Source organism: Dromaius novaehollandiae, chromosome 1 (genome assembly GCF_036370855.1).
Source record: "Dromaius novaehollandiae isolate bDroNov1 chromosome 1, bDroNov1.hap1, whole genome shotgun sequence".
NCBI lineage: Eukaryota > Metazoa > Chordata > Aves > Casuariiformes > Dromaiidae > Dromaius > Dromaius novaehollandiae.
Window position 1 is genome coordinate 186,613,418 of NC_088098.1, and position 12,840 is coordinate 186,626,257.

At 42.8% G+C, this 12,840-nt stretch overlaps 1 long non-coding RNA gene across 1 annotated transcript; it reads left to right on the forward strand.

Moving 5' to 3' along the window:
* Positions 1-1,045: 1,045 nt before the first annotated feature.
* Positions 1,046-12,133, forward strand: LOC135327144 (uncharacterized). The gene is made up of 3 exons (XR_010387229.1): positions 1,046-1,203; positions 1,528-1,659; positions 11,311-12,133. It is a non-coding gene; the product is annotated as an uncharacterized LOC135327144 (long non-coding RNA).
* Positions 12,134-12,840: the final 707 nt, after the last annotated feature.

Consider the following 12,840-nt stretch of genomic DNA (forward strand, 5'->3'; position numbering starts at 1 on the left):
GTCTCCGTATCAGTGGCAAATCTAGCCTTGCATAGGAGTCAGAAGTGATTTCAGTGTTTAGGTTGCACTTGAGATATGAGAAGCATCAGTTTGCAAGATAAGTGTTTGTTTTTGGCATATCCAGAAATATGCTTGGAGAGACTCCCTTTACTCTTGCGAAGGTCCATTTGGCACTTGAAGGGACTCGCTAGCATTTCCAAACAGGGATGACTCTATTTTGGCTTCTACATTTAGGGAGCAAACTAACAATAGCTTTATTCCAGGAGTGCTGAGTATTTCTCCACATTATTTACAGGTACTGCAGGCTGCAGATGTTTAGGACTTCACAAGGTCAAATCATCTGGATTTAAATCACTGCAGCATGGAATTAGAATCCTATTTTGAGGCAGTGATATTTAAAAATTTTGCTCCAAGCCAGCAATTGTCTGCAGTACCATACCAAAAAAAAGAAAGGAGAGACAGAAAGAGAGCAAGAGAGAGAGAGAGGTTTGGCTGTGCAGAACATTATTACACACTGTGCACCAAAAGGAGATGACTTCAGGGATAAATGACCCTTGTGACTGACTTCCCCAAATCCCAGGATGTCAGTTTGTATTTTGAAGGGACCTACTATGTATTTCAGAAGACTGATGTGAAAAAGTGCATGCTGTCTCCAGACTAAATAAGTGTCGCTTTGTTTTCAAGCTAGAAAAGAAAGAAAGAAAGAAGGAAAGGAAGGGAGGAAAAGAGAAAGAATGTCACAAATTAAAGTACGTCCTCAAAGGGCACACCAGAGTGTCCTTACCTCAGCAAATGATCTGGCTTAACTTCATGACTGAATAATCCTGCTATCTGATACTGCCTGAGAAATAAACTGTATTCTGTTAAGTTCTTGCCCCTTTTCACAGTACTTCCCTGTGACACTGTAATAAAGTAGGTTGCTGCAAGTATCCTGCATGCCATGCCTCCAAATGTACCAGTTAATTACTGAGCCCTTTAAACCTGCTAACAAGACGAGCCTTGTTCTTTCAACCTATTGCTTTTTGCCAAAAGAAGAAGAAAAAAAAAAGTCTGTTGGGCAGATAAATCTTTGCAGAGAAAACAGATTTGTTTCCAAATCAGTCAACTGTACTGAACTGGAAAGGAAGAAATGTTATTTTTTCCAGGATGAAAGCAAAACAAGATCTCTCCCTGTTTACCCTGTCTCACCCATTTCTAAAGAAGGTCAGTTTAATTCCTTCATTACTTTTTCCTGCTGTCTTATTTTTCTTGAAGTCTCCTCGTCTTTTTCAATTCCTCTGGCAAAGCTCTGCCGAGTTGGTCCAACATAACAGCGCACTGTACTTTGCTCTTCACAGCCATCTGAAGATGTTGAATAGAGCTGAGTGAACTGTAAGTCTCCAGAGTTTGTGCTTTCTTCTTTGCTTTCTCCATGCTCCTGGAATAAGAAAAACATAAATCTAAAGAGCTTATTGTTGATTTGGTTTCCTTGTATTGTCTTGTTCATTATGGATGCTTCAAAGCTCATGAAAACAATCACAATTTCAGACTTGCCTTCGCCCTGTGTGTTGTGCCACACGGAAATACAAACACTTGCAAGGAACACTTTTAAATACCGATGCCTGGCACTGAATTCACGTGGAAGGAATGGCAGCAGAACTGCAAGGCAAGCTTGCTGAGGTAACCTGCCTTCAGATGGCTTTGCTTGTACAGTACCCAATGCGGCTGGGAACCCACACCCAAGCAGGGTCTCGTGGTGTGACCATAGCAGAGATAATAGCAAAGAACTGGTATACACGCCTTTGAACATCATGAGCCAGAGGAAAGAGCTTTTCTGTCTTCATAGCAGGTAGCTTTTGAGCTTTAACTCAGAGGGAGCTCTGGATACCTTTGGGTGGGTGACAAGAGCTCAGCTCCAGGCAGTAAAGGCCATCAGCACTGCTTACCCTCACTGGACAGCATGCAAGGTGTGTTTTGCCTGCTGGAGAGGCAAGAGGCAGAGTCAGGCATACATTTTTTTCATAGTTAGAGATTGTAAGAAAGGGTCATTAGATCAACTAGTTTGACCTCCTAGATGGCACAGGCTATAAAAACTCTCTCTTAACTAAAGGTGAACGTGCATTCCTGAGTTCTCCCGTAAGTGTTTTTCTTGTGTTGTGTAGGTTACACCAGTTTAACCTCTTTTACCCTCACATATATGCTTGACTTTGAACCATCAGCCTCAACAGAAGTGCCTGAAGGGAGGTACATAAGTTACGTGCTGATATGCGGGTTTTAGTGCAAAAGCTCAGAGACATGGTGAAATGTCCATGCCTAATCTTCAGCCTCTTCTGCCGTCGAATTACCTCACTCGTGCCTCGGGCTTTGGGTGTGCAGACAGAGTTAGGCAGCTTAGCTGGGATGCAGGGAGCTGTTATATGATGACTCAGGCACAGCAACCTGATCATGTGCCTGAGCCGACTGCAGCCGGGGAAGTTGAGAGGCGATCCAAGTTCATGTAGTACATGCACCAAAGCAGCTAGAAGTGCCACCATGGTTAAAGGCTCTGTGTAAAACCCTTCAGTGGCATATTTAATTCATACCAAGACTCAGTCCCCAGTCTGGCTTCTGGACAAAGCCAGCCCTGTTGTACCACAGGTACAAGTAGAACAAGTAGAAAACAATAGGATATAATACATGGCAGTGCCTACTTGGTCCAAAGCTTTGCTAGTGAAATGAGCAGCACTGTAATTTATTTCTTTTAGTGCAATTCTAGTCCAAGTGTCAGCGTTAAGTGCAATAGCCCTTGCAAAACAAACCAACACTCCCTCATGCTCCCCTTTGGTCACTAGTCTGGTTTTACTCACTAGCCTGCAGCTGCCAATGTTTTTGTTTCACTGTGTTGTCCTTCCTCTGCCCAGACACCAGAAGATGAGTCAAGCTTTTTGCTTTCTTCTAACTTCTGCAGGACATGAGGCGGCTCTTTTGACACCCACTTCCCACCAAAAATATTTTCATTGTTTCAGGGTTTTTTCCTTTCTAATGGTGCAGGCCTTTCCAAAGTTGCCTAGGTGCTCCTGCCAGATGGAGAGCCTCACAGGATTAAGTCATCTGTATATTTCTAGGGAAAATGCCAGCCAAGGAGGCAGCAGAGTGGGTTTTCTTTGAGTGCTGCATTTCCTAGGTGCAACACCTCTGACAGGGGCAGATCTACACACCTGCACCACATGAATTTCTGTTAGAAGTAATTGCCTTGGTGGCACTTTGTTCATACTGGATCGTATGACAAGACCAGCTGGCCTCAGACTAGCAAAGCCATTGGAAAATGCTACCTACTTCATCTTAGCTCAAGTACCCACTGCTGATATGTGAACCTTTCTTAAATGCCTACTAATCTGTTCTGCTGACCTTAATGAGAATGGATCTATGCTCTATTACTGGTGTTTTCAATTTTCTAACCCTTTCAGACTTTTGGGGAGTTGTCATTTTGAGTCATTGTAAATACTAAAAAAGTATTTTCAGCAAACCAAATAGAGTAGCTGTGAAAATCACCCTACTCCCATTGAAGTCAACAGGAGTTATTTGAGTAGGAGCAGATGGCACCTGCTTTTTCTTTATAACCAGTATTTATTCATTCACTCTAGATGCTCCTAAAATCTTTACACTGTCAACCCTACCCAGCATAGATTTAGTCTAGCCGGCATGAAAGCAACATTTGCCAGCTGTGCTGCCAAGTAATTAAACTGTGCAAATAATTACCCTAGAGGAGGACAGCCTTGGCAGCAGCCACCTGAGTGCTGGAGAAATAGAAGCAGTCGAGGAGCAAGGCTTTGGAGAGCACTCCCATAAAGTGTCTGACAGAACATATTAGGGAGATGTTTAGCAAATGTGACTGAGTCCTCTGATTCTCTGCCAGACATCAAATTTGGAATTACAGCCATAATGATTAGACACGATTACTTCCCGATGTTCTTAAGTATGGTGCAAAGATCACCAGTTGGAGTAGTTGCTTTCTGTGATATTTACGGGTGGTGCCAAGGAGGAGTATCAGATCACAGGGCTGAAGACTAATGATGGATGGGCAGGTGTGCTCAGGGAATAGATGGAGGGATCAATATCTACTGTTTATGCTTAACAGGCCTCTATCCAGACACTTACTGGCAGTATCTGCTAAAACAGATACTACTATTTTGCTACTATTAAGCAAACAAATAAAGATAACATCCCCAACTGGTGCTGTAGATACTACAGGGTTATCCCATGATCACAGTAGTCCAGTCAACTACCCTCTGCTTTGACCCAGCCAACCTTAAGCCATTCCCTGATCAAAAGCAAGGAGAAAAGATCTATTTTACTGCCTGGAAAAAAAGAAGAAAATGTCAATAAAATCTTGGGCTTACCCCAGAACTCATGGCCACCTTTGAAACGTTGCTGTTTTGGGCTTCTAAGGTCTCATACCTGAAAGTGATGAGCAAATGCCAGAGCTGAAAATCTGCTGCGTGGACACCCTTGATGCCAAGCCCTTGGCATCTTGATATCCAAGCCCTTGGATATCAAGAGAAGTGGTTCCAGATGAGTTTCTCTGGTGATCATAGCTAAATTAGGGACTAAGCATCTGTCTAGACAGCCTGGGACATCTGGTACTTACTGCATTCATGGGAAGTATCTGATGGCCTACCCTAGAAATTTCCCCTGCGTGGAAAGGTATTGCAATTTGTAGCAGGACAAAATACTAATAATACTAAGCAAAATACTCTAAACTTAATACATTTTCATTGTGGATTTCAGGATAATACTTTCAGTGAGTGCAGACTGAGGGCTATCTGCGTTGATGGGATTGGATAACCTTGCTACAGCCAGTCTTTTCTCCCCTTTGTTTAAATTCTGCCCTACTCCTGCCTCTGATCCTCAAGGCTTTCCTGAAGACTTTGGGTAGTGGAGTGAAGGTGGGGCTTGCGTGGAGAGGTGGAGCAGTTTAGCAGGCCTGCTTGGAAGACTTGCATGTCTTTGTTGACCTCAAAACCCAGTGTAATATCTATGAGTTCACTTGGAGACATCATGACTCCAGTCATGCCTAGTTTGCAAAGCTGAGGTGTTGGAGTCTAGGCTACTGTGATCTGCAAAGGTAGGTGATGCATATAAAATTGCTGTTTTTAGAGCCAGACAAATAATGTACCATCAGGAACTAATTCAATGCCTTTCTGAGTGCCTACACTTCAGTCGCTGTGTCCTCACCATTGCTTAGTTCCTGGCTCGGCGGCTGAACCTCTCATATCCAAGAGGTGTGGCATGGAGCTGTTCAGTTATAACGGGACATTGAAGGCAAAAAATGTTGTTCACCTTTCCTGACAGAACAAATGCAACTCTTACAATCAGACTTTGGTTAAATGCTTAAGGAAAGCACTTTTCTGCCAGATCAAATGAATGCCCATGGAAATCAACCATGGCAAAAATTATTTTAGTTAAACATTTGAACTAATCCTCATTGAAATTCTTTTGGCAACGTTTGTTCAGCTTTAATTGTTTCATGAACACACAACAATTTAAAGAAGGCCTTGGAGCTTACTTCAAGCCCATACAGTTCATTTGATACAGTTTAATTTGACCACTTGAGAGACATAAACATTTTTAACATGTGAATTAAAGGTGCCTCTGGAAGGCATTCAGCTTTTCACTAGATGTTGCTAAGAAGTAGACAGAAGCCAAACAGAAGAGTGTTATACAGAGTAGGTAATCTGATATTCTGCTATCATTACCATGAAGCTTTTTTCACAGTAAAAACACCTTAGACTTGGGATTCCAGGAAGATGTGTAATTTTTATATGAAAGAGTAGATGCTTTGTTATTCTATAATTAACGGAAGAAAAATCTTGCTGAAGTTTGCATAAGTTTAAGATATACAAGATCTGGAGTTATGCTACTCCCTTACAGGACACAACCTGATAAGTTATTGTTCCCAGTGATACAAAAAAATGGTGTGTGGTAGTATAAAGTTAGCAGGCATACAGTGAACTGTTAGATTTTCTGCTGTCCCTGGAAAAAGTAGAAATCAGCTGGTTAAGAAATAACCCTCAAATATTCCCTCAGCTCAGTCAAGAACCTTTAAACTCTCTACCAAGGTGAAGGACCAAATTTTCATTCAGTTATATTGAAGTCCAAGGCTTCAGAGACTTCTCCAATTGTCCAGCAAGAAGTTCTTGCTATTGTCCAGCAAGAAGTTAACAGTTTCCCATGGTCACCCAGCAAAGTCTCCTCCCATTGGGAAGGGGAGAAAGCTCTAACTATAGAGTTTGCCCTAACTGTGGAGGAGTGTGCATGCACAGTTTAGGGCAAAAAGCTGTGCACATACTGGGAAGCACAAGACCACCTTCACAGGACTACCACTGGGTTCTTGGTTTCCTCTTGGCTTGCCGTTGGCAACAATTGTAGCTGCAGAGCTACAGGTGCTTCCAAAAATCCCAGGAACCTGCAGGTGGAGGTGCCAAAAAATAATGGCATTTATAGGGTGTGAAGCCACCTGTGGTCCAGCCTCATGTAGATTTCTGGATCTGCTGAGGAAAAAGACCTCGTGGACAGAAAGCACTATGGAGCGAAATGCTCCTTGTATGTTCAGCTTCAGGAGTATATTTGGCCCTGTGAGCAGAGGGACATAAGCACATCTAGAGGGTATTTCAGCCTTAGGCAAAGTGGCCACCCATCTCTGTCGAGTAGAGCTCCCCAAAGCACCTATCCTTCTCTACTAGTTACTGAGGGTATCTGAGGGCAATTAAATTACTGGCTTAAGTACCTCAACAAGGGCTGAAAGATAGGTAGGAGGAATCTAGGTTCCAGAGCCCACAAAAATGTTTATGTAAACCACTTCAATTCCTTATGCAAAGAAGAAGAGAAAGGAGAAAAACAGGAAAAGAAAGGATCTGCCTTCTGAGCTACTTAAAGTGAAAGGACATTTGTCAGTCAGATATTTGAAGGGCAAACTCAGTATAAAAGCACCAAGAACTGAGATCAAAAAGAGTTAGAAAAGAGTTATTTTCATGCCTTTAGCTGTTATTTTCTTCTAAGGAAGAACTCCCAGTGACTTAAAGTTTGCTACTCACAGACATTAGGTAGATGACAGCAGCACAATTTGTTCCCAGGAAGAAGACTGGGCAGCTGTTCGAATCCAGCCCAGACTTCCAAGAAGCTTTACTAAATAAATACGCAATAAGAACTAAATCTTGATATAGCTCTTCTCATCCCTAAATTAGGGTCAGCATTTTCCCTCCAGACACATTCTCTTCTGCCCTAGACCTAGCCAGGTGCATTTCAGTCCCTAGGAGAGACAGGCAAAGGGGAAATGTGTCAGTCCAGAAAGAATAGGCAGAGGTTGGAGACAGAGGAATGGAGATCAGAGAGAAATGGTGGAGCTGACGAGATGCAGATCAGGAGGCTCTAAATTTGGAGGGTCTAGGTCAGGCATGGTTGGAAGAACTGGATAAATTTAGGTAGAAGGGGTATGAGGTGAGTTAGGGTTAAGACTAGGGAGGTTTGGGAGGGGAGTGGTACCGCAGAAGTAGGAATGAATGAACTCTGAGGACAGTGCTGAAGACATGGTGGGAAGGGCAGATGGGGGTGGGAACTGTGGGCTGGGAAGTAGCAGCCTCTGGCTTAGACCAGAGGAACAAGGGCAGGAAAGTGAAGTGCTCTGGGATCTGAGGATCTTTATCTGAGGGTAAGGAGGGGTTGAAACTAAAGGGTACCTCTCTCCTCTCCTCCCTTTAACAGGAAAGCATTTTACAAGGAGAAAGACATGAATGCATAAGACCTCTCTATTCCCTCTAAACCCACAACTAAGAGATGCCCATCTACAATATCCTTTTTCTGTGATCAGTGTGTTAGCAATACCTTAGGTCTCAAAGGACTTTACAAAAGAGAGAGGTATTGGTGTTCCCAGTCTATGGGAGCAACAAGAATAGCCAATGGTATTTATCACTTCTTTAAGGTAGGCCTGCTCCACAGACAGTGCTGAGATGGCAGGGAATATGTGCCAGCTGCTAACTACAAACTCATCTAGCAACAAAAGCATAATCTCAGTTCAGACTACAAAAACTCAGGTGAAAACAGAGAGAAGAGCTTGAGCAGCTTTTTGACTGTTGTTTTCTTCACTTTGAAGCATATGAAGTACATGAAGCATGTGAGGGCTATGTCTCAGCTCACCTGAGTGATGTTTTTGCATAATGCCACCAGAAGTATGTGTCGTGCGCCCTGAGGTGCGCCACTACAGCATGAATTTGAGGACATGAAGGCAGTTGGGATAGTGTTGGAGGACTGCTTAGGGTAGAAGTGCTAAACCTAATGCACTTATCCACACTCCATTTGGGAGCAGTCCTTCGACTGATCTATCCCCAGAACCATATCTGAGTTTTGCCTTGGGGAAAGCAAGCTAAGGCACTCTGAAACAGAGCCAGAGAACAAGCTACCAATTGAGCAATGTGGACAATGGAGATCCAGTGGATCCAGTGCTTGGTTCGCTCTCTGGCCCTCTTTTATTTAACAGTGCGGACACACCTTTTCATTCCCTTTACTGTTCAGGCACAGTAAAGGGGGTTAGCTAAGCCCACTGCCTTCCAGGGCATTCCCCGTGGGAATGGACAGGGTATACCTCTGGATGTTGGAGTGCACAACAATAAAAAGGTAAAGAAAGAATAAAATTGCTTACACTGTAGTCTTAGAGCAATGCCTCAGGTGTCCTGACATCTCTGCATTGTGCATTCACGGACAATTATTCATTCTCAAAATTTCTTCCTGGTCACAACGGATCAATATCACCAAGCTTCTGAGGGATCCATAGCATTTTTGCAGGAACAATATGGACCTGGGATCACCATGTGAATGACAATTGGTCAGCTGATAGAGGCCACCGCTAGCTTCAGATGACATTTCTAGCTTGAAATGAGTCACTAATGTGGTTGTCCAGAGTTTTATTACAATTATATCAGTCTCACTAAACAAACACTCATTTTTTTTTCCTGGCTAGTTGGGCAGCGAAGAAAATGCCTTAGTTGTTTAACAGCTGCTGCTTTTTTGGGGGCTTGGGATTTCCATCACTTTTTGCTGGTCAGCAAAACCTGCTAAGCAGAAGCAGAAGCCTGCGGCCCCTTTGCGCTGCTGTCAGTTTGGGTTGGAACGCGCCACCTCGGCGTGTGTAACCCAATCGGGAGAACAAGCCTCGCTGCCCTGCAAACCAAGCCGAGCCTGCATTTTAATGCTTAATGTAATTCTTGGCCTGCTGTCATTTTGGCAGCGCTTCGACTACAGACCTCAGATTTAATACAATTATTAAATGTAAGATGAATACCATGTAGGATTCATCAGTCATCAAACCCTAGAAGAGAGGTCTGGGTGGGATCTCAAGAGATTATGTTGCTGGTCCCCATGCTCAGAGAATCATATACTCCCCACACTACCCCAGGTGATGTTTGTCCAACTTGTTCTTAAAAGCCTCTGTTGACAGAAGGAGCTTTGATATGTGGATCTGAGACCCACAGGAAAGATACATTGCAGTGAGCCATGGTGACCCCATGATCGCAAGGTGCTGATCTGGGAATCAGGAGGGCTGGAAATTGCTTCCCAGTTCTCTTGCTGATCGGAAAAGGAAAATAATACTGACTTTACTTGATGTAGCACTTTGATGAAAATACTTCAGACAAAGATCTACAGACTATAAAGCCCCTAATATTATTAGCCTTTATTAATATTATTAATAATTAATAATAATTACTATTATTAAAAACAGGTAATAACTCACTTTAATACTTGTGAAACACAAAGACCCATCTAGCTAAATTATTTTCTTTTCTTTTGTAGAGGGAGCAACTTAGGGGACTGGTCCCATTTCTTCATCATCACTGTCAGTCTTCATAAGATTTGGGCTGCAGATTGCTGGCTGGCGAGGGTGTGTTGTTTTCACCCCATCGGTATGGGACTTTGGCAGAAAAATTGAAGGATCTCTCTCATAATCAGCTTACTAAATTCCCTCTCTGACGGAGATCCTGTAGCAAACTCACTCCAGGTAGGAGCTGATGAGTATGGCAGGAGCATGGGGTCATCAAACAAATAGTCCTTTTCCTTTCAAGGTTGTAAATTTTGCCTGGCCCCGGGGATGCTAGGGGCGTTTTTATAAAGCAGGCTTCAAGTGCATTCCTGACTCTTTTTCTGAGAGCAAACCACAATTACATGGGGAAAGTACAGTGAAGGTATTTGACTGCCAGGCACTGGAGAGAAGATCTACTGGAATACTTGTGTTTGTATGGCTTGGTTTATTTAATCTGGAATGTCCTTTGACTCGGCTCTGCTGTCCTCCCCTCTTCCCGCGCACACAGAAGAATGGGGCTCTGGGGGAACTTCCACCTCCCCCATGCAAGAATATTGCCTCTGACACATACAAAGAGTAGGAATAGGACTGCAGCAATAAATAAATACCAACATGATTAAAAACAAATGCATGAAGAGTTATTAATGGTACACGGGAGAGAATGGAAGCCTGCTATGCCAGAAACCCCATCAAGAAGTGAACAAGTATGAAGGGCTACATAGCCTGGCGTTAAAGCAGCGAAAGAGGACAAATCAGTGGTTGGTGTGCGCACAGCACTATGAGCCTGCAAGCTGGATATTTCCTGTTTAATTAGTAAAGTTGTTCTGAATAGATCAGACTCAGGATTATGCAGGTGACTTACCTCTGTCAATAGCAGTTGTTATCCTTCCTCTTATTTTCATTATTCAGCACTTCCCCACCAAAAAAATCATGCGTTTTATCCCCACAACTCTTGGAGAACTTCCAACAACCTGTGACCGATCTGTCCTTGCTTTGAAGGCATTTCTAGAAAGACAGTTGGACTTTGTGGATACGCAGCAAAATTATCTCTTGTGCAGGGAGGAAGGCTAAGAGTTTGATGATACAGAGGGGATCTCATCCCAAAAGCACTTCTTATTTCCAGAGTTTTTCCCACTTTTGCTACTGATGCATTCTAAACGCGGCCACCAGTATCTGCAGGGCTGTACTCCAGTCAGTAGTTATCTGACAGCTCCTGCTCCGAGCGCTCATGCAACCGCGTGGAGACGGAGAAGGAAACAAGTCATTTGCATACAGAGCAAATATTTTGTCATCACCTGCTGTTCATTGTAATGAGATTTTGCCAGACTCATTAGAATTATTCCATGCTTCTTAATACCCACTGGGATTGCTTTATTATTTGATAGAGTCAACAGTTGGTATATGCCACAGTGTCATGTCTTTGTATGCAGCTCCCTTAAAATCTCCAAAGGCAGCTAAACAAAGGCAGTGAATAACCGGTTTTGTTTCCCTCTTTCTCCCAGGATGTCTTAAGGCTGACACCAGTGACTCCTAGGCATCACAGCTGAAAGGATCTCTTTATCAGCCCATTCCCGCTTGCTTCTGAAGGCTGTCGGTGTCCTTTCATTGGGGACTGACCTGTCCCAAAGCATCTGAAAGCAAGGACTCCGGGGTACCTGTCCACTGCTGAGTACTGATGGGTTTTCCTGTTTTCACTTCTCCTGCTGGTTTAAAAATCATATTTCTAAATCCACCGGTGGAATTTTTTTTCTCTCCTATTCCTCTATCAAAAAGCTATACACACACACACACACACACACACACACACAAAATAAACAAAAACAAAACAAACCCAAGAAAGATCCCTGATACATAGACAGGGAAGTAATGAAATTTTTTTTAAAAAAAAGAAAAGACAGCAATCAGTTCACTTCAATAAGAAATTACAGAAGATTTGGGCAATATTTTACAAGGCCTTTTCCATATGAGCTGGTGGTCAGGGACAGAATGGTATCAATTGCACTAAAAGCAAACAAAAAAAAACACAGAGAAATATTTTTTCTTTACTCTGACAGCTGTAATAATCTTAGGTGGTCCTATGGCATTATAAAAATATAATTGATTTGGGTGTTACTTGTAACAACATGAAGTGAAAAAAAATCCCGAAGTGTGATATTTAAGTTGACAGTGTCACTTTAAAGCAAATCCACTGTGGATGATTTTTGCTTTGTGAGTTTCCTTTTACAAACAGACCTTGCCAAGAGCCAGAGTAAACACTAGGTTAATCTTAGATCAGCCTTTAATTTCTCCTCCTTCCTTTCCCTTCCTCTTTCCTTTCTATTTCCTTCCAAGACAACAATATTATAGACAATTTAAATCAGACATATCCATAGCCAAACAACAAAATCACCAACAGAGGACAATAAGAATAGCAATAAACTCAACATAGTAATTATTTTCCCGTCACACCAGCAATTACCAAAGCAAAGAAAGAACAACTGAGTGCTTTTAACCTGATATTGATCATTTAATTTTCTCATGCCATGTAATATTAAACAGGCTAATGCCGCTACAGGGATTGCTGGCAACAATTAAGCACAGCTATGAAATAGTCAGACTCATTGTGGGCTGGAGCAAGGGAGCTAATTCACTATTCATGCCGATGGTAATAGTTATATGCAATGGAAATAGTGAAATTAAAGACAGATTAATACGTAGGCATGAATTCACCATTTCAGTGAGGTCCCTGTCTGGCCTGGTTCCTCTCAGATCTGTGTTAAAAAGGTGCGAGCTGCTTACTCAGAGCTTCTGCAAGGCCAACGTGTTGGTCAACAGTTTCCAAGTGCTAATTGGGAAATATGGCTTGAGCATCCTGCCTGGTCTCTAGCTGCTGCTCCACGAGACTATTAACTGTCCATTAGTTTTGCATCACATCTACCAGTCCTGTGTGGATACCCTGAACACAGGAGGACATCTCAAAAGCCAGCTGATACCTGTGTTTAGGCAACTGAGTTGCCTCTCAGCATTTGGTCCGATGAATAGCTCTTCAGATC